Source organism: Barbus barbus (genome assembly GCF_936440315.1).
Source record: "Barbus barbus genome assembly, chromosome: 30".
NCBI classification, from domain to species: Eukaryota; Metazoa; Chordata; class Actinopteri; order Cypriniformes; family Cyprinidae; genus Barbus; species Barbus barbus.
The window spans coordinates 29,975,219-29,998,110 of NC_136758.1; the positions used below are offsets into that span (position 1 = coordinate 29,975,219).

Sequence of the window (22,892 nt, forward strand, 5' to 3'; positions counted from 1 at the left end):
GTTCGGCGAACTACGACGGAAGTTCTGGATTTTACGAGGGAGAGAGGTAGTTAAGAAACATCAGCGTTACTGCCCTGAGTGCCAAAAGTGGAGGGTTCAACCAGAAATTCCAAGGATGGCAGACATTCCACCTTCCAGCCTTAGGTTATTCAAACCTCCCTTTTATTCCACTGGGGTTGATTGTTTTGGTCCCTTTACAATAAAGGTGGGTTGTCGTACAGAAAAAAGATGGGGTATTCTCTATAAATGTCTCACCACTCGAGCGGTTCACCTTGATCTACTTGCTCATATGGACACTGATTCATTCTTGTTGTCCCTCAGATGCTTTATTTCACGTAGGTGGAAGCCCTATGAGCTTTTATCTGACCAGGGAACCAATTTCAAAGGTGGGAGTCGTGAATTGGAAGACGTTTTCAGTCAGATACAACCCACTATCAGAGAACAACTAGCCAAAGAACAGATCAGGTTTCGCTTTAATCCTCCTGGGAAAGAGAAGTGAGGTCTGTGAAAACAGCCCTATGGACCACCCTGGGTGCTCAGATTGTCACTGAAGAGGTTTTGAGGACCGTATTAGTAGAGGTTGAAGGCATCTTAAATTCAAGACCTTTGGGGTTTGTCTCCAGTGATGTGGCTGATCCAGATCCTGTGACTCCGAATTCATTACTGATGGGGCGGCCTGACTCCTCATTACCTCAGGTGGTCTATCCTGAGTCTGATCTGCTCAGCCGGAAGAGGTGGAGACACAGCCAGATTCTCAGTGATCACTTCTGGAAGCATTTCGTGCATGACTTTCTGCCTACCTTACAGTCACGTCAGAAATGGAATCGAGAGAGAGAGAACATTACAGTTGGAACTGTAGTCCTTATAGCTGACGAGCAGTCACCGAGAGCGCTCTGGCGAGTTGGTACTGTTTCATCCATCATCCCTAGCTCTGATGGTAGAGTTAGAACTGCTGTTGTTAAAGTGAAAGATCATACTTACACTCGACCAGTTGCCCGATTGATTAGATTACCCGATTTACCGCAGGGCTCAGATTATACACAATAATAGATTTTTACTACAGGCAAATTTGTCTACCAAATTTGGGGGCGGCTTTTCAGTTTATGTTCATTTATTATAAGGGCTGTGCAGCTATTATGTTGGTCATTGATTTGAATGTGTGGAGGCGTGGCTTACCTCAGCGCGCGCGAAAGCGGATTGTTTTTTTTCGGTTTGGATCCTGAGGGAAAGTTGAAGTCCTGCAATCTTCCCTGAAAGGCAGTAAAATAAGACCGATTAAAATCTCTTTCTGCAGCGCCTTCACTTTGTGAACTGCAGGAAAGAATCTTTGTGGTCTTCATTGGCAACGGATGGTATTAAACTTCGTGCTGAAGTTTCCTTGGTGACGATTCTTGAATAACCACATTTGAGAGTCATACATCGAGTGATACACATCCTAGGTCTACTTGCATTTATTGTCACAGAGGATTCATCATTCATCGGAGGGTCTGAGACGACAGCTTCACATCACTGATAGGTTGCATTTCGAAGAGACTAACACGGACTCTTGTAATCATTATTTTCACTGACGAATCACAGACCAGCTGTATCCTTGAAATTCAACTCTGTTGAAATAATTCATTGTGTATTTGTTTATTATTTTGCGTAGGCCTACGCTATTCATATGTACATTTTATTTACATTTATGTGATCCTTTGACTGTGCATATGTACACATTGTATTTGATTTCTTATTCAACCTTATTAAAGTAAAATAGTACAACATAGTAAGTCTACCTGCTCTTCATTACTCTCGTGGTCATTGGACATCAAGATGTGGTAATCGACCCTCTGAAACGGTTGGCATCGTATTAGTAATTAGTGCAATACAGTTCCCTTTCTACAACTGGTTTTGTGCACCATGGTCAAATTTTTGAGCAAGTACATAACCAGTGTTCAAAACTATCGGTTCAGAGCGGTTAGCTTATAATAATGTAGGGCTGGGCAATAAATCGATTTTATTGATTAACTCGAATGTGTAGTTTACATCGATTTGACGCTCCCCTCTGAGCTTCCATAGTTCCGAATGAGCTCAGCCCTCCCCCCGCGCGTTTGCCATATAGGGTTTGGCCGATGGCTGATAGACATCATGATGTTAAAGGCCTAACTTTACTTCGTTTTTGTACGCGAACGCTCAGCCTTTCAAAGTTTACTCCATTTGAAGTTGTACGTGAACACAGGCGGCCGGCGCTCGCGCTCTAGAAAGCTTCAACCATGTTCAGTGTCTGCTCTATTTTTTCCCCATTAAGTCATGACTGATAACAAATATTTTTTAACTCTTTTAAACCAAAGCTGAGCTGTTTCTCATACCCTCTCGCACACAAGCGCTTGTCAATGTGAGCGTCTGTTGTTGCAGTCTCAGCTATTCTGATGTCCGTCTCTTTTCAACTGAAACAATGGCCATGAACATGTGGAAAAACTGATTACTGTTAAATAACTTCAGTGCGTCTCTGCGCTCGTGATCCCATTTGCGCCTGAAAACTACTGCGAGCGACTATGAACAAATATTTGTTAGCACCACTGCGACCCGATCAGCATATTTGTGTTTGTGCTGAGGGAGCTTTAAAGGTATCTAACTACTTATGTGTTTTTGCAGGTTGAGTAATGTATCACATAACAAAAGAAGTGTAGTGAAGTGACATTCAGCCAAGTATGGTGACCCATACTCGGAATTCGTGCTCTGCATTTAACCCATCCAACGTGCACACACACAGCAGTGAACACACACACACACACCGTGAACACACACCCGGAGCAGTGGGCAGCATTTATGCTGCGGCGCCCGGGGAGCAGTTGGGGGTTCGGTGCCTTGCTCAAGGGCACCTCAGTTGTGGTATTGAGGGTGGAGAGAGCGCTGGACATTCACTCCCCCCACCTACAATCCCTGCCGGCCCGAGACTCGAACCCGCAACCTTTGGATCACGAGTCCAACTCTCTAACCATTAGGCCACGACTTCCCCAGTGGCCTAATGGTAGACAGTGCACGCATCTCTTATTTACACAGTGTAAAGAGCTTCGGTGATTATAATAGAGTTTGGTGAGATTGCGATGAACTAAGATGAGGGACAGCTTTTAATGATTATTAAGGGAGTTTGCAAATGTGATATTGATTTAATACAACAGTTCATTAAACAAGAAGTTAATAGTACAATAAGTACAATTGACCACAAGACTTTTGAGAACCAGATCTTGTAGGCTAGAATATTTACTTCACAATTATGTGAAAATTATTCCGCTTACTCATTCACAGAAAACAATACATTGATTTAAATGTTTAAAGACATGTTTTGTGATCTAAAGCCAGTATGCGAGGGAGTGGTAATGGGCTTGAATATTAAGTGGTTCTCACCTGAGAGACAAAGGGCCCTCCCCTAAAGCTGCTAATGGCCCATCAGTGTGACTGTGACTGAGGCAGGTAAGAGAGTGTGAGGAGACTGAAAAAATGTTTTTTTTAAATGATTTGTATTTTATTTACAACACAGTATAATGAAAACATACATAATGAAGGTCAAAGACACATTATTGTGCACTGATCTAACCACAGAGATGTGAAGAGACTTTGACTCGCTCCTGCAACAGATTCTGTTCAACAAGTGAAACAGATAAATCATACCTGATATTTACGTGTTATTTAAGTGTTTCTGCTACTTTCCATGGATTCAAGAAGAAACTGTTGAACTTCTGATGTTGGTGCAGCGCTCTCAGAGGAAAACAGTTGGAAGAGACTGAAAGTCAGCAGGATTCATCATCTGTGGTGCAGATCTCTGATTCAATAAAATACAAACAACCAAAAAAAGAGAAAAAACATTTGTGAGCATGTTTATATCAGGAGCATCTATATATATATATATTTATATAGGTTTTGTAGTCATAGACTCATTCATGCTTTGTATTATCGTAAAAAAAAGAGACATTTTATTTTTGAGAAACTAATTATTGTTTAGCATGCAATTATACTCTATTTTTTGAACAGAGTAGGCTATTAATCATAAACATGTTCTAAACATACTTAGACTCGTAGCATTCATCATGTGTACTCTATATTACTTTTATTGTTTTATAAAGAGCATGAAAACATACTTGCGCCGTAAGAAATTTAAATACAATGAATTGCCCATCATATTCAAAATGTTTTACTGGATTTCAAACATTTTAGTCAGGAATTATAGTTTGGGGAAAACCCAACTATGATTTTGTAGTTATATAGCCATCCTGAACATCATGTATTATTTTATAGTATAGAGGATATGATTCTGCAGTCATAGACTCACTCATGCTTTATACTATAAAAGGATGAACTTTGCACTATACAAAATATATTTTATATTTGAGAACTAATTGTTATCGTTTAGCACGCTATTAAAATATATTTTTGAACAGATATTACTAATAATAAACATGGTCTAAACATTCTTAGATGCATTTATCGTGTTGTAATTTGGGAACAACCCATCTAGTAATGTGTTCAAGTTTATGTCACAATAACACGTTAACTAATGCAAAACATAAACATTACTTACTTATTCATCAAACTCTTGAGGAAATCCAGCCTTTACTCAGCGTGTCTTCTTCCAGAAAGTAACAGTAGCAGCGATGAACTCGTCACTGACGCTTTGTTTATGCTCCGCGCGCGCGGGTCACGTGGTTATTTGCATGTGAACGCGAGGGGGCGGGATCTCATTAAAAATAATGAGTTAGACGGGACAGACTGAACATAGTGTTGGTTTCATACATATTACTTCATCACAGAATATTTGTTTTCGATATGACTTACTTCATTTGAAAGTGGACACTTCAGGCTTTCTATAGAGATAACTCTCATGTCTGTGTGTTGAGTATTCGCTGAGTTACACTTCATTTTAGTGACGCATTTCTGAAAACAGATCGCGGAGACGGAGAAGACAGAGAGCGCACCCTGTTTGTTTTCTTTATTCTTCAAAAGCACAATGTTTAGTTGTTATTATGAGTGTATACAAATAAAAGAAGACCCCTTACAGATTCGAATGGTGTATTGCTCTTATCTGAACGATCAAAAATGGCAGAGTAAATCAAGCTCATTTCTGCCTTATCAGGAAAATCTGCCCCAAAACGCGTATTCGCGTTTGTCGGGCTCAGAGGGTTAAATGACTTATATTGTCTGACTACAACACTATTGCCTTATTTTGCTCTAAAATAGTTTCAAACTAAGTCCCAGCCAAGCCGCAGCGCATCTCCATTCAAACACAGCGGTGTTTCGTTTATGAATGAACTGCGTTTTTAAACGAATCTAGTGAGTCAATGATTCAATTACCCATTCATAAAGACAGTCTACGGCTGTATCCGAAATCGCCCCCTATACCCTCAAATAGTGCACTATTTGAGGGGTCAGCCATTTTAAGTGGTGTTCGAAACCATAGTGGATGTTCTCGAGTGCACTCATTCAATCCCACAATGCACCGCAAAAACGAGTGTGTACAAGCGACGTACACTCAACGGCTAGAGAATCCCCAGAATGCACTGAGAGAGTCGCGCACCGAATGAATTCCCGCGTCTCACCAGAAGATGGCGCCCGCAGCTGAATCATCCATTCATTGATTTTAGAAGCGCTCGTCCACGGCGTAATAAAGTGGAATACAACAAAGGTACACAATTAATTGTAAATTGACTATTAGGGTTTATACATAATTTCCGTGACAGAGTTCTAGATAAATCCTTCAATCTTACTATTGGAGCTGCCCGTATCAAATGATTATTTAAAAGGAAGCAAACTATGCAAAAGCGGCAGTCCTTCCGGTGCACTTAGTGTCCGAATTCACTCACTCGTTTTCATTCACTCCTTCAAGTGAACTATATGAGTGGACTAATGTAGGGAATAGTGAATGAGGGTATAGGGAGCGATTTCGGATACAGCCTACTTCATTCCTGAATGAATCATCCATTCGAACGAGTCAATTAAATGAATGATTCAGTGATAAAAATCAGTGACTTACCGCCACCTACTGGTGGTTTTAATTTAATTTAAGTATCTTTTCTGTTATTTAAATCATTTACCCCCGGTTTCACAGACGAGGCTTAAGATTAGTCCCAGACTAAAATGTAATTCTGAGTTGTTTCAACTGAAATAAACTTGCACTGATTGATCTTAAAACATATCAGTGCCTTTTTGTCTCAAGATGCACACCAGTAATGTTTTTTTCTAAGACATGTTAATAAAAAGTACGGCCTAATCCTGGCTTAGTCTAAGCCCTGTCTGTGAAACCGGGCCTTAATATTTCTACATTCAAAACTGTATATTTAAAATATTAACCTCAACATTAATTTATGAATTTAATTGCACTTATGCAACCTCTGAGCCTCATTAAACATCTGAAAATACACCTACAAGCCACTTGTGTGTTCTTCTGTGCCACCTCTGTAGTACAAATTTATTTCTTAAATACTGATTTCATTTGATTGGTATCTTATTCTACTTCTTTTTCTGCTTGTTTTTATTCTGTTGTTTTAATTAGAAATGATAAAAAGCTTATACATATATATATATAATTTTTTTTTTTTTTGAATTTGACAAAATATAACATACTTTTAATAAAGTTAGAAAAATGCCATTACAAGGGTAAAAACTAAATTCCCTGTAAATCACTTTAAGGTGTCAAATATCACCTCGTAATGGGAAGGTTCATTTTTGATCAGAATTTTTTATTATTGATTTGACGCACTCCTAAAAAGAAATGTAAGCGTAGAGCCCTGATTGTATATAAAATTGCGGGCATCAGGGATTACGACTGGCGTTGAAACTGCTTTTGAATTTAAAACTTTTGAAAAATTTCTTTGCCATCGGCAGATTGATTTTAAGTAGGGGGAAAAAAATAAATTTAAATCGTAAATAGGATTTTTTGTAAAAAAATCGGGGATTCGCCCAGTCCTATAATAATGTTTTCTAATTTGAGTGGTACTGGTAGGAATTCGTGGGAAATTTGAGCATGCCGCTGCGTCATTACATCACGTCTGTAAACATAAAGAAGGCACCCAGGTAATCTTTGTAATTACACAGAAGTCATTTTCTTTTGCTTCTCTCTCAGTTCCTCTGAAGAGCATTTCAGTGCAGCTGCAGATTAAGGATCATGTGGCATCTGTCAGCTCGTGTCTGCAGTATGTGAATGAGGAGGAGGATCCTCTGGAGGCTGTGTTTGTTTTCCCGCTGCCCGCCGATGCTGCCGTCTGCCACTTCAGCGCCAAGATCGGAGAGCAGGAGATCGTGGCCGAGGTTCAAGACAGACAGAGCGTGAGTCCACATAGACGTCGTCTTCTGTGGCGTCATTCTGCCACCTTTCTCTTATGGATAATTACAGTTGAGGTCAAAAGTTTTCATCCCCCTTTCAGAATCTGCAAAATGTCAATTATTTTACCAAAATAAGAGTGATCATACAAAATGCATGTTATTGTTTATTTAGTACTGACCTGAATAAGATATTTCACATAAAAGATGTTTACATATAGTCCACAACAGAAAATATGTTGAATTATTAAAATGACCCCGTTCAAAGGTTTACATCCCCTTGATTCTTAATACCTGAATTATCCACAGCTGTGTTTTTGTTTAGTGATAGTTGTTCATTAGTCCCTTGTTTGTTCTGAACAGTTAAACTGCCTGCTGTTCTTCAGAAAAATCCTTCATCTCCCACACATTCTTTGGTTTTCCAGCATTTTTGTATATTTGATCCCTTTCCAACAATGACTGTATGATTTTGAGATCCATCTTTCCACACTGAGGACTTATTTTACATTTACATTTAGTCATTTGGCAGACGCTTTTATCCAAAGCGACTTACAATTGGGGAATACAAGAAGCGATTAATCTTGAAGAGGCAATCAGACAGAGGAAGTGCTCGTAACACCAAGTCTCAGTCATTGTTCAAATAAGTACAAGCTAGTAAGTGGAGAGAAAGATAGAGGGAAAGGTGTTGTTTTGTTTTTTGTTTTTTGTTTTTAGTTTAGGATGAAGTCAAGTACTGCAGAAAGAGATGAGTTTTCAGTTGTTGCTTGAAGATTGCCAGGGATCCAGCGTTCCGGATAGGGGTGGGAAGATTATTCCACCAGCCAGGAATGGTGAACGAGAATGTTATGGAGAGTGATTTTGAGCCTCTCTGTGATGGTACCACAAGGCGTCGCTCACTAGCAGATCTCAAACTTCTGGAGGGGATGTAGGTTCGTAATAGTGAGTGGAAGTAGGAGGGTGCTGAGCCTGTGGTAGTTCTGTACGCAAGCACAGAGGTGTAACATGTGCTCTTTTGGGCTCGTTGAAGATCAGTCGTGCCGCTGCATTCTGAATCATTTGTAGAGGTTTGATTGTGTTTGATGGCAGACCAGCCAGAAGAGCATTGCAGTAGTCCAGTCTAGAAACAACAAGGGCCTGGACAAGAAGTTGCGCAGCATGCTCTGTCAGAAAGGGCCTGATCTTTCTGATGTTGTGTAGTGCAAACCTGCAGGATCGAGCAGTCTTTGCAATGTGCTCTTTGAAGGTCAGCTGGTCATCAAAGATTACACCAAGATTTCTGACCGAAGTTGATGGGGTAATCATTGATGAGCCTAACTGAATCGTGAAGTCATGCCGTAGAGTCGGAGTGGCAGGGAAGACCAGAAGTTCCGTCTTTGCCAGGTTGAGCTGTAGGTGATGTTCTTTCATCCATGCCGAGATGTCCGCCAGGCAGCCTGAGATCCGTGCAGCTACCGTTGGGTCATCTGGTTGAAAAGAGAGATAGAGCTGCGTGTCATCGGCATAGCAGTGATAGGAGAAGCCATGTGCATGTATGATGGGACCCAGCGATGTAGTGTATGTGGAGAAGAGGAGGGGTCCAAGAACCGATCCCTGAGGAACTCCAGTGACCAGTTGATGTGGTTTGGATACCTCCCCTCCCCAGGCCACCCTGAAGGATCTACCGGTGAGATAGGATTCAAACCAGCGAAGTGGAATCCCAGTGATGCCCAGTGATGAGAGGGTAGACAGGAGAATCTGATGATTGACAGTGTCAAAAGCAGCAGAAAGATCCAGCAGAATGAGGACTGATGATTTGGAATCAGCCTTTGCAGTTCGCAGAGCTTCAGTGACTGAGAGTAGCGCAGTCTCTGTTGAATGGCCACTCCTGAAACCTGACTGTTTAGCATCCAGTTTGTTGTACTGTGAAAGAAACCGCGAGAGCTGGTTGAAGACAACTCGTTCGAGTGTTTTCCCTATGAATGGAAGGAGAGAGACAGGTCTGTAGTTATCTAAAAGAGAAGCGTTTAATGTAGGTTTTTTGATCAGTGGGGTTACCTGAGCCTGCTTGAATGCTGTGAGGAAGATGCCTGTGAGGAGAGATGTGTTGATAATGTGTGTGAGTGCCGGTAAGAGTGTGGGAGAGATTGTTTGGAGAAGGTGTGAGGGGATCGGGTCGAGAGGACATGTTGTAGGATGGCTGGAGAGGAGAAGTTTGGATACTTCTGCCTCGGTGAGGGGACAGAAGGAGAAGGTGGGAGTTCGAGCAGTGGATGTGGTTGATTGGAGGTCCTGTGGAGTTGAGAACTGGTTACTGATTGTTCTAGTTTTGTCTGTGAAAAAAGAGGCAAAGTCATAAGCGGTTATCAAAGTGGTGGGAGGTGGAGGAGGGGGACAGAGGAGAGAATTAAACGTTCTGAAGAGATTACGCATGTCTGGAGCGCTGGTGATCTTGTTGTGGAAATGTGAGGATTTGGCAGTGTGGACTTCAGTAGAGAAAGATGAAAGCAAAGACTGATACCTACTCGGGTCCGACGGATCGTTTGATTTGCACCATTTTCTCTCTGCCGCTCTGAGTTTGGTCCGATTCTCACGAAGAACATCGGATAACCAGGGGTTAGAAGGAGCAGCCCGTGCTGGCCTAGAGGAGAGAGGAAAGATGTCGTCTAGACAAGAGGTTAAGGTAGAGCATAAAGTGTCAGTGGCTGCATTTACATCCAGAGAAGAGAAATGGGTAGGCGAGGGAAGAGAGGAGGATACTACAGAGGAAAGAAGGGAGGGGGAAATGGAACGTAGGTTGCGTCTGAAAGTAACCGGTAAGGGAGATGGTGGCACCTGGGTAGCAAAATGTAAAGTAAATGTAATGAAGAAATGGTCAGAGATATGTAGTGGTTGTACCAGAATGTTATCTGTAGAACAATTGCGTGTGTAAATTAAGTCGAGTTGGTTACCTGATTTGTGCGTGCTAGTAGTGGTGAGGCGTTTGAGATCAAATGAAGCTAGGAGTGACTGGAAGTCTGTAGCATAAGGCCTGTCTAGGTGAATGTTGAAATCGCCGAAGACTAAGAGTGGAGTGCCATCCTCCATGAAAGAGGACAGCAGTCCGTCCAGCTCGTCTAGGAAGGTTGGTGGTATTTGGCCCGGTGGACGATAGATTACCACGGTGGACAATAGATTACCACAATCTGGAGTCTTATAGGAGCTGTCACAGTAACGGCATGCGATTCAAATGAGTTGAGATTGCCTAGGGGAGAGTGGGTAGAGTATTTCCAATTGTTAGAAATGAGCAAGCCAGTGCCCCCACCCCGGCCAACTTGCCTAGGGGTGTGAGAGAAAGAGAAATTGTGAGAGAGAGCAGCTGGGGTTGCCGTGTCTTCTGGACGAATCCAGGTCTCAGTCAAGCCCAGGATGCTGAGTGTGGAATGTAAGGAAAATGCAGAAATGAAGTCGGCTTTGTTGACAGCTGACTGGCAATTCCAAAGACCTACAGAGAAAGAAAGAGGTGCAGTGGAAGATGTAGAGAGAGTGCGCAGGTTAGCAGGGTTACGTAACCTTCTGCGTGTATTTTTAGAGCGAGGTAGAGAGAGAACCGGAATGGTTTGGAAACACATGATAGAGGATAGGAAAGCTTGAGGGAAAATAAAAAGGATACTTAAGTGTGCGCTCGGTGTCGTTGCTCGGTCAAAGTCGCGCAGGAGAAAGTCGTCTGTCTTTATACTCGTTGGTCTTCACACGAGGAGGCTGAACGCTTCAAATAAATACAGTCTAAGAAACTAGAGTGAAAAAAGCTGTTGCCGGCTTCTGATCAGCCCAGCCAATAAGGTAGGACTGCTAATAGCTCAGGACGAAACTAACACTTTGCACAATCACAAAGGCTCGTTCTCAGCTGAGGCGCAAATTATTCTAATTACCAGTAAATGCAATCAACAGAAAAAACAACGAAAATGCAGAGTAGAAATGGGTAGGAAACGAACTATTCCTTCCTAGTAGCAAGTAAATTATTTAAACAACAGAACTGCGACAAAGTTATTCAAAACACTTACGTGAGCTGTCGTCCGTCTCTTCTGGTGACTAATCGGCGTTCCCAACCGATTTCCCAACCGATTTCCCATTTTGGTAAAATAATTCAAATTTAGCAGATTCTGAAAGGGGGATGTAAACTTTTGACCTCAACTGTATGTGCACTGGAATAATAGTATCTGATTGTGTTGGAGTTTGTTGGAACGGATGTGTTTGTCTCCTGCAGGCGCGGGATCAGTATGATGATGCTGTGAGTTCGGGTCACCAGGCGTTTCTGCTGGAAGAGAGTGAAGAGAGTTCAGATGTGTTCAGACTGAGTGTGGGCTGTTTGTCTCCAGGTCAGAAAGCCTCCATCACCATCGTCTACATCATTGAGCTCAGCGTTCAGACCGATGACGCGCTGCGTTTCTGTCTGCCGGCTGTACTCAACCCACGATACAAACCAGAAGGTAATTATTCCAAACTTTTGATCATTAGTGTAGGGTTCACAGAGTGTGTGGCATTATCTGCACTGCGAGCGATGCATCAGAATGAGTAGTGCTTTGCTCATGTAGGAGAACTGCAGAAATGTAATGCATTTTGATGAATCTTGCATTAGGAATGTGAGTAGTTCAGAGGTTTCATGATCAGCAGTCTAAACAGACTTTTATAACAAGTGGGAGCAGCAATTCTCAACCAGTCACCTGCCTCTTAAACCAGCCTGATGCACAGGTCAGAACGGAAGCTGCTGTTGGACTCGAGATTGATATGGATTTATAAAGTATCTCTGTTTGTCGCTGTGATTGCCTCAGCTTTAGCGTCTGGTGTCCCAGAAGTGTCCTCAGCATCTGTTATTCCTTACACTCTGTCTCTGAGTGTTGAAGTGAGATCTTCTGACCGCATCTCCAGACTGGAATCCAGCTGCGCTCTGGATCCTCTGGAGTTCCTCGACGCGCAACACACTCACGCCACGGTACTCTGTGTGTGTGTGTGTGTGTGTGTGTGAGAGTGTGTTTGTTTTAGTGTGTGTGTGTGAGATAGAGACTGTGTGTTTCTTGCTCTGTTGTGTGTGTGTGTGTGTGTGTGAGTGTGAGAGAGAGGGAGTGTGTGTTTCTTGCTCTGTTGTGTGTGTTTTATTGTGTGTGTGTGTGTGTGTGTGAGAGAGAGAGAGTGTGTGTGTGTGTGTGTTTTAGTGAGTGAGTGAGTGTGTGTGTGTGTGTGTGTGTGTGTTCGTTTTTGTGACATATGAGGACACAAATTTGTATAATGACACGGGTATGATGGGTATTACAAGCTGAAGGTGATTTTATGAGGACATTGCCCCATGTCTACACTTTTCAAAACGCTTATAAATCATACAAGAATGAGTTTTTAAAGTAAAAGTAGAAATGCACCGTCTCCTGTGAGGGCTAAGTTTAGGTGTTGGGTAGGTGTAGGGCAATAGCACATACAGTTTGTACAGTATAAAAACCAATACACCTATGGGAGGAACCCACTTTTCACAAAAACAAACGTGTGTGTGTGTGTGTGTTTGTTTGTTCGTGTGTGTAGGTGAATCTGAGTCCTGGTCACCGGTTCGATAAGGATGTGGAGCTGTTTCTGTATTATGAGAATTCCCATCAGCCCTCTGCTGTCGTGGAGGCAGGAGCATCTGCGGCTCAGTCAGGTATAACTCTGAACATCCAGCACAAGTATCAGTACAACATGCGAGATATGATGCTTTTGTTTGCCCATGAGTTTGGTGTAGGGTTGTTACGATTCCGATACTAGTATCGGAAATTCCACCGATACCACAAAAAATTCTGGCATTGGTATCGGCGAATACTTGAACCCATGTACCGATCCGATACCATTTTCTTAAACAAGACCTATAGTTATGCCCGCTAGCTTTGCTTTACACTGCAAATCGGAAATCAATTCTTCTTCACTGCTCCGAATGCAAACACAGGGAGTTGTGCTGTCAAGTCAAGTCACCTTTATTTATATAGCACTTTTAGCAATGTAAATTGTGACAAAGCAACTGCACAATATCAAAAAAGGAAAATAGTGTCAATAATGTAAAATTAAAACAAGATTTTCAGTTAAAGGCATTTCATTGTTGAATTCAGTGATGTCATCATCCAGCTCAGTTCAGTTTATATAGTGTCTTTGCAGTCAGGTCGACGATATCGCTTGAAATGAAGTGTCCCCAACTAAGCAAGCCAGAGGCGACAGCAGCAAGGAACCAAAACTCCATCTGTGACAGAATGGAGAAAAAACCTTGGGAGAAACCAGGCTCAGTCGGGGGGGCCAGTTCTCCTCTGGCCAAACGAACCAGCAGTTCAATTCCAACTGCAGCAAAGTCAGATTGTAAGGGCTCAACTGGTTCCAGTGGTCTTTCCCGATGCCTGTCTAAGTGTTGGGTCCTCACTGGGGATCTGTCTCTGGCACTCATCCAGGTGTCCGGCATCCACCGACAATCAGGGCCACATACATCATCTCCCGGCGCCGATCCACCATATGATCCGGATACGGACTGAGAAACAGAATAGAAACAGACAAATATTAGCGTAGATGCCATTCTTCTTATGATGTAACGAGTACATCATGTGTTATGGGGAGTGTTCCCGGTTCCGGTTAATGCAGCCTAACAATCCTTTAACGGATTTGAATAATAGAAGTGTATTAGTGTGTTATGTGTAAGCCAGGTTAAAGAAATGTGTCTTTAATCTAGATTTAAACTGACAGAGTGTGTCTGTCTCCCGAACAGTGTTAGATAGATTGTTCCAGAGTTTGGGTGCTAAATAGGAAAAGGATCTGCCGCCCGCAGTCGATTTTGATATTCTAGATATTATCAAATGGCCAGAGTTTTCAGAACGCAGCAGACGTGGAGGACTATAATGTGATGAGAGCTCGCTCAAGTACTGAGGAGCTAAGCCATTCAGGGCTTTATAATTAATTAACAAGATTTTAAAATCTATACAATGTTTGATAGGAAGCCAGTGCAGTGTTGACAGAACCGGGCTAATATGGTCATACTTCCTGGTTCTAGTAAGGACTCTAGCTGCTGCATTTTGGACCAGCTGTAGTTTGTTGATTAAGCGTGCAGAACAACCACCCAATAAAGCATTACAATAGTCTAACCTTGAGGTCATAAACGCATGAATTAGCATTTCTGCATTTGACGTTGAGAGCATAGGTCGCAATTTAGATATATTTTTGAGATGGAAAAACGCAGTTTTACAGATGTTAGAAACATGGCTTTCAAATGAAAGATTGCTATCAAACAGCACACCTAGGTTCCTAACTGATGAAGAAGAATTGACAGAGCAGCCGTCAAGTGTTAGATAGTGTTCTAGGTTATTACATGTGGGGTTTTTAGGTCTGATAATTAACACATCTGTTTTTCAGAATTTAGCAGTAAGTTACTCGTCATCCAGTTTTTTATATCGACTATGCATTCCGTTACTTTCTCAATTTGGTGTGTTTCACCGGGCCGCGAAGAAATATAGAGCTGAGTATCATCAGCATAACAGTGAAAGCTAACACCATGTCTCCTGATAATATCTCCCAAGGGTAACGTGAAGTGTGAAAAGTAACGGCCCTAGTACTGAGCCTTGAGGTACTCCGTACTGCACTTGTGATCGATATGATACCTCTTCATTCACTGCTACGAACTGATGGCGTTCAGATAAGTACAATTTGAACCATGCTAATGCACTTCCACTAATGCCAACAAAGTGTTCTAGTCTATTTAAAAGAATGTTGTGGTCGATAGTTTCGAACGCAGCACTAAGATCCAGTAGAACTAATAAAGAGATACAACCACGATCAGATGATAGAAGCAGGTCATTTGTAACTCTAATGAGAGCAGTCTCAGTACTATGATACGGTCTAAATCCTGACTGGAATTCCTCACACATACTATTTTTCTCTAAGAAGGAATATAATTGCGAGGATACTACCTTTTCAAATTCAAATTCAAATTCAAATTTTATTTGTCACATACATATACATACGTAGTACGACATGTAGTGAAATGTATTGTACGACTGTCCAACAAATTGTCCAACAAAATTAGAAAAACCTCAAGTTTACAAAAATACAAATAGAAAAAGTACAGTAAACATATATACAGAATAAACTAGCAATAAAATAAAATAACAAATAGATATGAGAATGAAAAATAGAATATGATTCTATATAGATTCTATAAAAAGTAAAGTGTATGTCAGTGATAAAGTGTCCGTGTGCTGTGCTGTGCAGTGCAGTAAAGTGTATAAGTGAGTAAAAGGATACTAAAGACAAAGACAAATGGTATGTAAGTCCCACTCATTTATCCTTTCGTAACCTTCTACAAATTAGTGCAGATTGTACTTGAAAAATGTGCAAAGTGGAAGTGTGGGGTGATGTGATTAGAGTGGAGAGTGGTTTAGACTCCGAATGGCCTGCGGGAAGAAGCTCCTCCTCATTCTCTCTGTGTTCGCCTTCATGGAGCGGAAGCGTCTCCCTGAACGCAGCAGAGAAAAGAGTCCATTGTTGGGATGGCTGAGGTCCTTCACTATCTTCCTGGCCCTGGTCAGGCACCGCTTGCTGTAGATGTCCTGCAGGTTAGGGAGCTCGGTGTGAATGGTACATTCCGCTGAACGCACCACCCTCTGGAGGGCTCGTCTGTCCTGCATAGTGCAGTTCCCGAACCAGGAAGTGATGCTGCCCGTCAGGACGCTCTCGATGGTGCAGGTGTAAAAAGTCTTAAGCACCCGAGAGGGAAGTCTAAAGTCCTTTAAGCGTCTCAGATGGTACAGACGCTGCCTGGCCTTCTTCACCAGGGTGCTGGTATGACAGGACCAAGTCAAGTCCTGCGTGATGTGAACACCCAGGTATCTGAAGCTGTCCACTCTCTCCACTGGAGTCCCGCTGATCGTGATCGGCTGGTACGACCGCTCCTGCTTCGTACTGAAGTCCACTATCAGCTCCTTAGTTTTGCTGATGTTCAGGTGTAGACTATTCACCTGGCACCAACTCTCCAGGTTCTTAATCTCCTGTATGTAGGCCGTCTCGTCGTTGTCTGAGATCAGGCCCAACACAACAGTGTCATCAGCAAACTTAATGATGGTGGTGGAGTTGGAAGTGGCCACACAGTCATAAGTGTACAGTGAGTACAGCAGGGGGCTCAGAACACAACCTTGAGGGGCTCCGGTGCTTAGGGTGATGGAGGATGAGGTGTGTTTACCCATCCGTACGGCTTGCTGTCTGTCCTTCAGGAAGCTGGAGATCCATTGGCACAAGGATGTGCTGAGACCAAGGACCTCCAACTTGGAGGTGAGTGTGGAGGGAATTATGGTGTTAAACGCTGAACTGTAGTCCACAAACAGCATTTTTACATAATTCCCTTTTCTGCAGTCCAGGTGACTTGTTGTGGTGTGGAGGAGGTGTGAGATGGCATCCTCCGTGGAGCGGTTATGTCTGTATGCAAACTGTAGTGGATCCAGTGTGTCTGGTAGTGATGCAATGATGAAGTCTCTGACCAGTCTCTCAAAGCACTTCATCACCACTGATGTGAGGGCTACAGGGCGATAGTCGTTTAGGCAGGTGGGCTGCGGTTTCTTGGGGACAGGAACAATGGTGGACTGCTTAAAGCATGAGGGGACTATGGACTGTTCCAGGGAGAGGTTGAAGATCTCGGTGAACACCGGTGCTAGCTGGTCAGCGCAGGCCTTCAGAACCCGACCTGTGATGCCATCTGGTCCTGCTGCCTTCCTGGTGTTCACTCTCTTGAATGCCCTCCTCACGTCATGCTCCGTGATGGTGAATACGTTGTCCTCACCGGCTTCCTCAGCGTGCATGCAGTTAGCACTGCTAGCGCCGTTAGCGTGATTAGCTGCAGCCTCGAAGCGAGCATAAAAAGTGTTCAGCTCGTCAGCCAGAGAGGCGTCCGCATTCCCCGATCTGGAGGGTGGTGTTTTATAGTCCGTGATGGTTCTAAGTCCCTGCCACAGGCTCCTAGAGTCGCCATGTTGGAATTGCGACTCTAGTTTCCTCCCGTAGCGCTGCTTCGCCTCCTTCACCGATCTGCGCACGCTGTAAGATGCAGCCTTGTAATCATCCATGTTCCCGGTGATGAGCCCTGTGTTGTAGGCAGCGGAGCGGGATCTCAGGGCGTCGCGGATGGTTTTATCCACCCACGGCTTCTGGTTGGGAAACGTCCTGATGATGGTTTTCTGCACCGTATCATCCATTAGTTTCTCTATAAATCCCACAACCGCTTCCGTAAACAAGCTGACGTCATCAGAGCTGCGCCGGAACATGTCCCAGTCTGCGTCATCTAGCGCGTCCTGCAGAGCGGCCACCGATTGGTCCGTCCAGCGTTGGACCTCCCTCTGCACCGGGGCTTCCTGTTTCAGCCTCTGTTTGTAAACAGGCATGAGGAAGATGGCGGCGTGGTCCGATTTCCCAAACGGTGGTTGTGACTGTGCCTTGTAGCTGTTCTTGTATGGGGTGTAACAGTGATCTAATGTCCTTTCGCCCCTGGTGGGGCAGCTGATGTGCTGATGGAAGTTCGGCAGTGCACGCTTGAGGTTGGCACTGTTGAAATCTCCCAAAACAATGAATGCGGCGTCCCGGTGCTGTGTCTGGTGAAGGTGTAGTGTTTCATGTAAGTCCCATATCGCAGTGTCCGTGTCCGCTTGAGGTGGAATATAAACGGCACTGACGATGACCGAGCTAAATTCCCGAGGGAGATAAAAAGGGCGACATTTGATGGTCAGAAGTTCAAGATTCGGTGTGCAGGAGCGTGAGAGGGGAACAATGCTCGCGCCGTCACACCAGTGTTCGTTCACCATCAGACATACTCCACCTCCCCTAGTCTTCCCCGAGTCCAGCGTTCTGTCCATGCGGTAAACCGAGAAGAACTCGGCCGGCTGGATGGCGTGGTCTGGTACCGCTGGGTTCAGCCATGTCTCGGTGAAGCAGAGAAGGTTGCAGTCCCGAATGTCCCTCTGGAACCTGACTCTTGCCCTGAGGTCATCGAGTTTGTTATCCAGCGACTGGACATTGGCGAGCAGGACACTTGGTAAGGGAGCGCGGTGTGCGCGAGCCCTCAGCCTGTTCCTGACGCCGGCTCGTTTCCCTCGAGGACGCCGGTACGGGTCGGGTCCTTTGTTCCTCCTCAGGATCTCGCTTGGCCAGGATGGGTCCGGGTTCAAAATCGGCGAAAGGTTAGTGCATTGTGCACCAATAGAAATAAGAGTGGCCCTGTCGTATGTAAGAATGGCCATCTTACAAAAAGAAACCGGTGTTTATAGTTAACAATACGAAAAAATAACAAAAAAAGACAAAGTTTGGTCGGAGCAGTCGTGACGGCAGCCGATCTCACCGGCGCCATCTTTTCTAGTATCTTTGACAGAAAAGGAAGATTTGAGATCGGTCTGTAATTAACTAAATCTTTGGGGTCAAGTTGTGTTTTTTTTATGAGAGGTTTTTGAAGGTTTTGGGGACATATCCTAAGGACAGTGGTGAATTAATAATAGCCAAAAGAGGATCTATGACTTCTGGAAGCAGCTCTTTTAGTAGTTTAGATGGAATAGGGTCTAACATACATGTTGTTGGTTTAGATGATTTAACAAATTTATACAATTCTTCCTCTCCTATAGTAGAGAATGAGTGGAATTGTTCCTCAGGGGATCTATAGTGCACTATTTGATGTGATATTGTAGCTGACGGCTGCATGGTTACAATTTTATCTCTGATAGAATCGATCTTGGAAGTAAAGTAGTTCATAAAGTCATTACTGCTGTGCTTTTGGGAAATGCCAACACCTGTTGATGCTTTATTTTTCGTTAATTTAGTGACTGTATTGAATAAATACCGGGGGTTATGTTTGTTTTCTTCTAGAAGAGACGAAAAGTAATCAGATCTAGCAGTTTTTAATGCTTTTCTGTAGGATAGGATATTTTCCCGCCAGGTTATACGAAATGCCTCTAGTTTTGTTTTCCTCCAGCTGCGCTCATTTTCCGGGCTGCTCTCTTTAAGGTGCGAGTGTGCTCATTATACCACGGAGTCTGTTTTCCTTAATCTTCCTTAAGCATAAAGGAGCAACTGTATCTAAAGTGCTAGAAAAGAGAGAGTCCATAATTTCTGTTACATCAAGTTTTTCTGCGCTGTTGGATATGCTGAGGAATTGAGATAAATCAGGAAGATTACATACAAAGCAGTCTTTTGTGGTAGAGGTGATGGTTCTACCATACTTGTAACAAGGTGTAGAATTTACAGCTATATGGAGTTTTAGCTATATGGAGTTTTTACACAAGACTAGATAATGATCTGAGATATCATCGCTTTGCTGCAGAATTTCAACACCACTAACATCAATTCCATGTGACAGTATTAAATCTAGAGTATGATTTCAACAATGAGTAGGTCCGGAAAAGTGTTGTCTAACCCCAATAGAGTTCAGAATGTCTATGAATGCTGATCCTAACACCGAATGACCAAAAAAGCACCACCACCAGTCCTAAGTTCAGTTAAAATGATTAATATGTATTCATACATGGTTACCAAGTTTTGATTCTAATTACTAAAGTTCTGTAATTAAATAATACTTAATTATCATATATTTAATGCTTGACTGACTGATGTTAAGAGTGTATCATATTATATGTTTTTGTTTACTCGCCAGACTATAATAATAATAATAATACTGTACCTGTACAATAATTTTTTCCTGTAGCTCAAATAGTAGAGCATGGCGCTAGCAACGCCAAGGTCATGGGTTTGATTCCCAGGGAAAGCAAGAGCTGATAAAATGTAGAAACTGTAACTTGAATGCAATGTAAGTCGCTTTGGATAAGAGCGTCTGCTAAATGCATAAATGTAAATGTACCTTACACACTGTCAGACGTTGGTTCCAGTCATCCCATTAACAGCTCATAGGAGAGAATCACACTGCAATATAAAATTGTCATACTTCATTCATAAAGGCAATCACTTGACCATTGGTGTTCATGATCAAAGAGTGCTGATTTTGCCCTACAACCAAAGAAAACTTTTGATTCTAGAAGTTTTTGCACTGATCTCTGATGTTTAGAGCGGGTTACTTATGAGTTGGGACGCAGGGCTTGATTTGATTTGCTCTGCAGGATAGAGGCTGTTGTACAGTCTAAGACAGTTCATACAGAATTCGGTCCATTTACACCCTTTGACCGCATTACTGTCTCTGTTTCAGGGTCTCTGATGGGCGACCCAGCGCTCATGATCAGTTTGTACCCAGAGTTCTCTGCAGATGTGATGTCATCACTGGCGTCTGAGGGCGAGTTCATTTTTGTGGTCGACAGATCAGGTAGTATGGACTGCAAGATGCACCATGGGAATGACGCACAGATGCGTATCGAAAGCGCAAGAGTAAGATTTAGGGTTTCAGATATTATGCATTAACAGGGGTGCACATAAGTGGTCCACAGGTACGACCAAAATAAAAAATGAGCTGTGTAAAGTTCTGACAGCGCATTTGCATACTGATGTGGTTGGCAGCTGTTAATGCACAATTACCATTTTAGATAGACAAGCTGTACTGTATAAGATTTCTATTCAAACTAAAAAGAATAAATCTAGGCTACCTGCTGCCGTTTTCAAAGCACAGTACAAAACTGTGAGATTTCATTCACTGACGCTCTTCAATCAGCAGCGCTAAACCCGGAAGCGCATATACTTAACCCACCGAAATAAAAGCCTGCTGATTTTAAGTTTGAAAATTATGAAAATTAGTAGTAAATATTTGCATTTTTTTTTTTTTAGTTTACTATAAAATAATTGTATTTGTATTTAATACTACCTTTTAAAGGAGCCATAGAATGCATTGATACAATATTTTAAATTGTTCTCTTATATCTACATAGAAGGTATGTGGCTTAGGTAAGGGCAAAAATTCTCCAAAAGGGAAGTGGTGTGTGGCCAAGTATGGTGACCCATACTCTGAAGTTGTGCTCTGCATTTAACCCATCCAAGTGTGCACTCTGTAGTGAACACGCACCCAGAGCAGTGGGCAGCCAATGCTGCGGCGCCCGGGGAGCAGTTGGGGGTTCGGTGCCTTGCTCAAGGGTCTCACCTCAGTCGTGGTATTGAGGGTGGAGAAGAGTGCTGGACATTCACTCCCCCCACCTACAATCCCTGCCGGACCTGACACTCGAACCCACAACCTTCGGGTTACAAGTCCAACTCTGTATCCATTAGGCCACGATTGCTCTAAAAATGGTTTAATGTACATTTACAACCCTAGGATTTCTCCCTAGAATGAAATGGTCTGTTATTACCTTATTTGGAAGGGTCATGAATAATAATGTTGAGCTCTGCTCTGATTGGCTGTTTCACAGTGTGGCTCATTTGTTCTGGAATAACAGTTAAAACCCATGGACCAGGGGCACGTTCAGGCTCACACCGGTGCCCAATGTTTTGCTACGGTTTCCGGGTTGAACGACATGTTTCCTGGAAACGGTGTGCAACAGGGTTTGAGATACGTTTTCCCTTGTTTGGTGGGTGTGTCAAAAATATCAGCCCAATCAGCAGCAACATGTATATAAACCACACGGTATTAAAGAGACAGATCACACAATGGGTCCAATAAGTGAAGTCATTTAATATGTGTCCGCTGCAGCTCGGTATACACAACAATTGAAGATATTAGAAGACATGTTTGTCGTAAGAGTTTTATAGTAACATAGCATATCAACATGATGATGATGAATTTGTAAGTAAATGTAATTAACATCTAAATAAATTCACAAGCGCAAGTATATTGTTTGCACATGTTTATTGACATAAAAGGCAAAATAACTGAAATGATAAGAGCACAAGTATAGATCTGGAACTTCTTTAAGTCTGTCTAAATATGTAGTAATTGCAATGTCTTCTGGTCCATATCCTTTCCTCAGGAAGGTGTGCTAGACACTGATTAATGTAACAAAAATACTATACATATTTTGCTATTGTATTGTGGAGTGACACTTTCATAAACTTTTCTATTCTCCTCTGATTATATAATGGTAAATATTACAGTATCATAGCACAACAACAGTGATCAGCAATAATGATAAGCCTAATACTCACAATAAAAATAATAAGGTCATATAGATCTCGGAGGTAAGAAGTGGATTATCCTTCACCTGAAATTTCTTTTCATCCTGAAATGCGAGGCACATGTGGGATCACAATAATTAGGAACCACAGTTTCCACAAATCCCTTCACTCGATATAGGGATGTTGTCTTTTATTCTGGATGGCAAGGGCAGTGACTGTAACATCGAGCGTATTTTGCAGTATTAAAAATTTATTTATACCGATTTTATCAGGCTCTGAAAATTCTTCAAAAAGAACACACAGAGTGATCTTCTCAGCTGCCATAGTTGCAACACTTGCGCCATCTGAACAGGGTGTTCAACGCATCACCGTTTCTGTTTAATAAACGTTTTGCACAGTTTTTTCAGGGCTGAACGCAGCCCAGGTATGATGAACAAAGACCAGGAGTCAGAGATGTGATTAATTAAAGAAAAATTTACTGAAGAAATAGTTTGCAGTTTCATCCGCAGAAGTCTGCTTCAACACTCACGATGGAGTTCGTAGGCCGCCCCGCTTTACAATTCAAAAGCACCAGC

The 22,892-nt window shown here is 42.7% G+C and overlaps 1 pseudogene across 1 annotated transcript in view; it reads left to right on the plus strand.

Annotated features, from left to right (window-relative positions):
* The window catches only part of LOC306850626 (von Willebrand factor A domain-containing protein 5A-like), an 80,788-nt pseudogene that overhangs the window by 16,404 nt on the left and 41,492 nt on the right, over nt 1–22,892 (plus strand). The window contains exons 3-7 of the transcript XR_013786036.1: nt 7,097–7,299; nt 11,516–11,738; nt 12,081–12,241; nt 12,820–12,934; nt 20,471–20,646. The product of XR_013786036.1 is annotated as a von Willebrand factor A domain-containing protein 5A-like (transcript). The remainder of the gene's footprint in view (nt 1–7,096; nt 7,300–11,515; nt 11,739–12,080; nt 12,242–12,819; nt 12,935–20,470; nt 20,647–22,892) is intronic.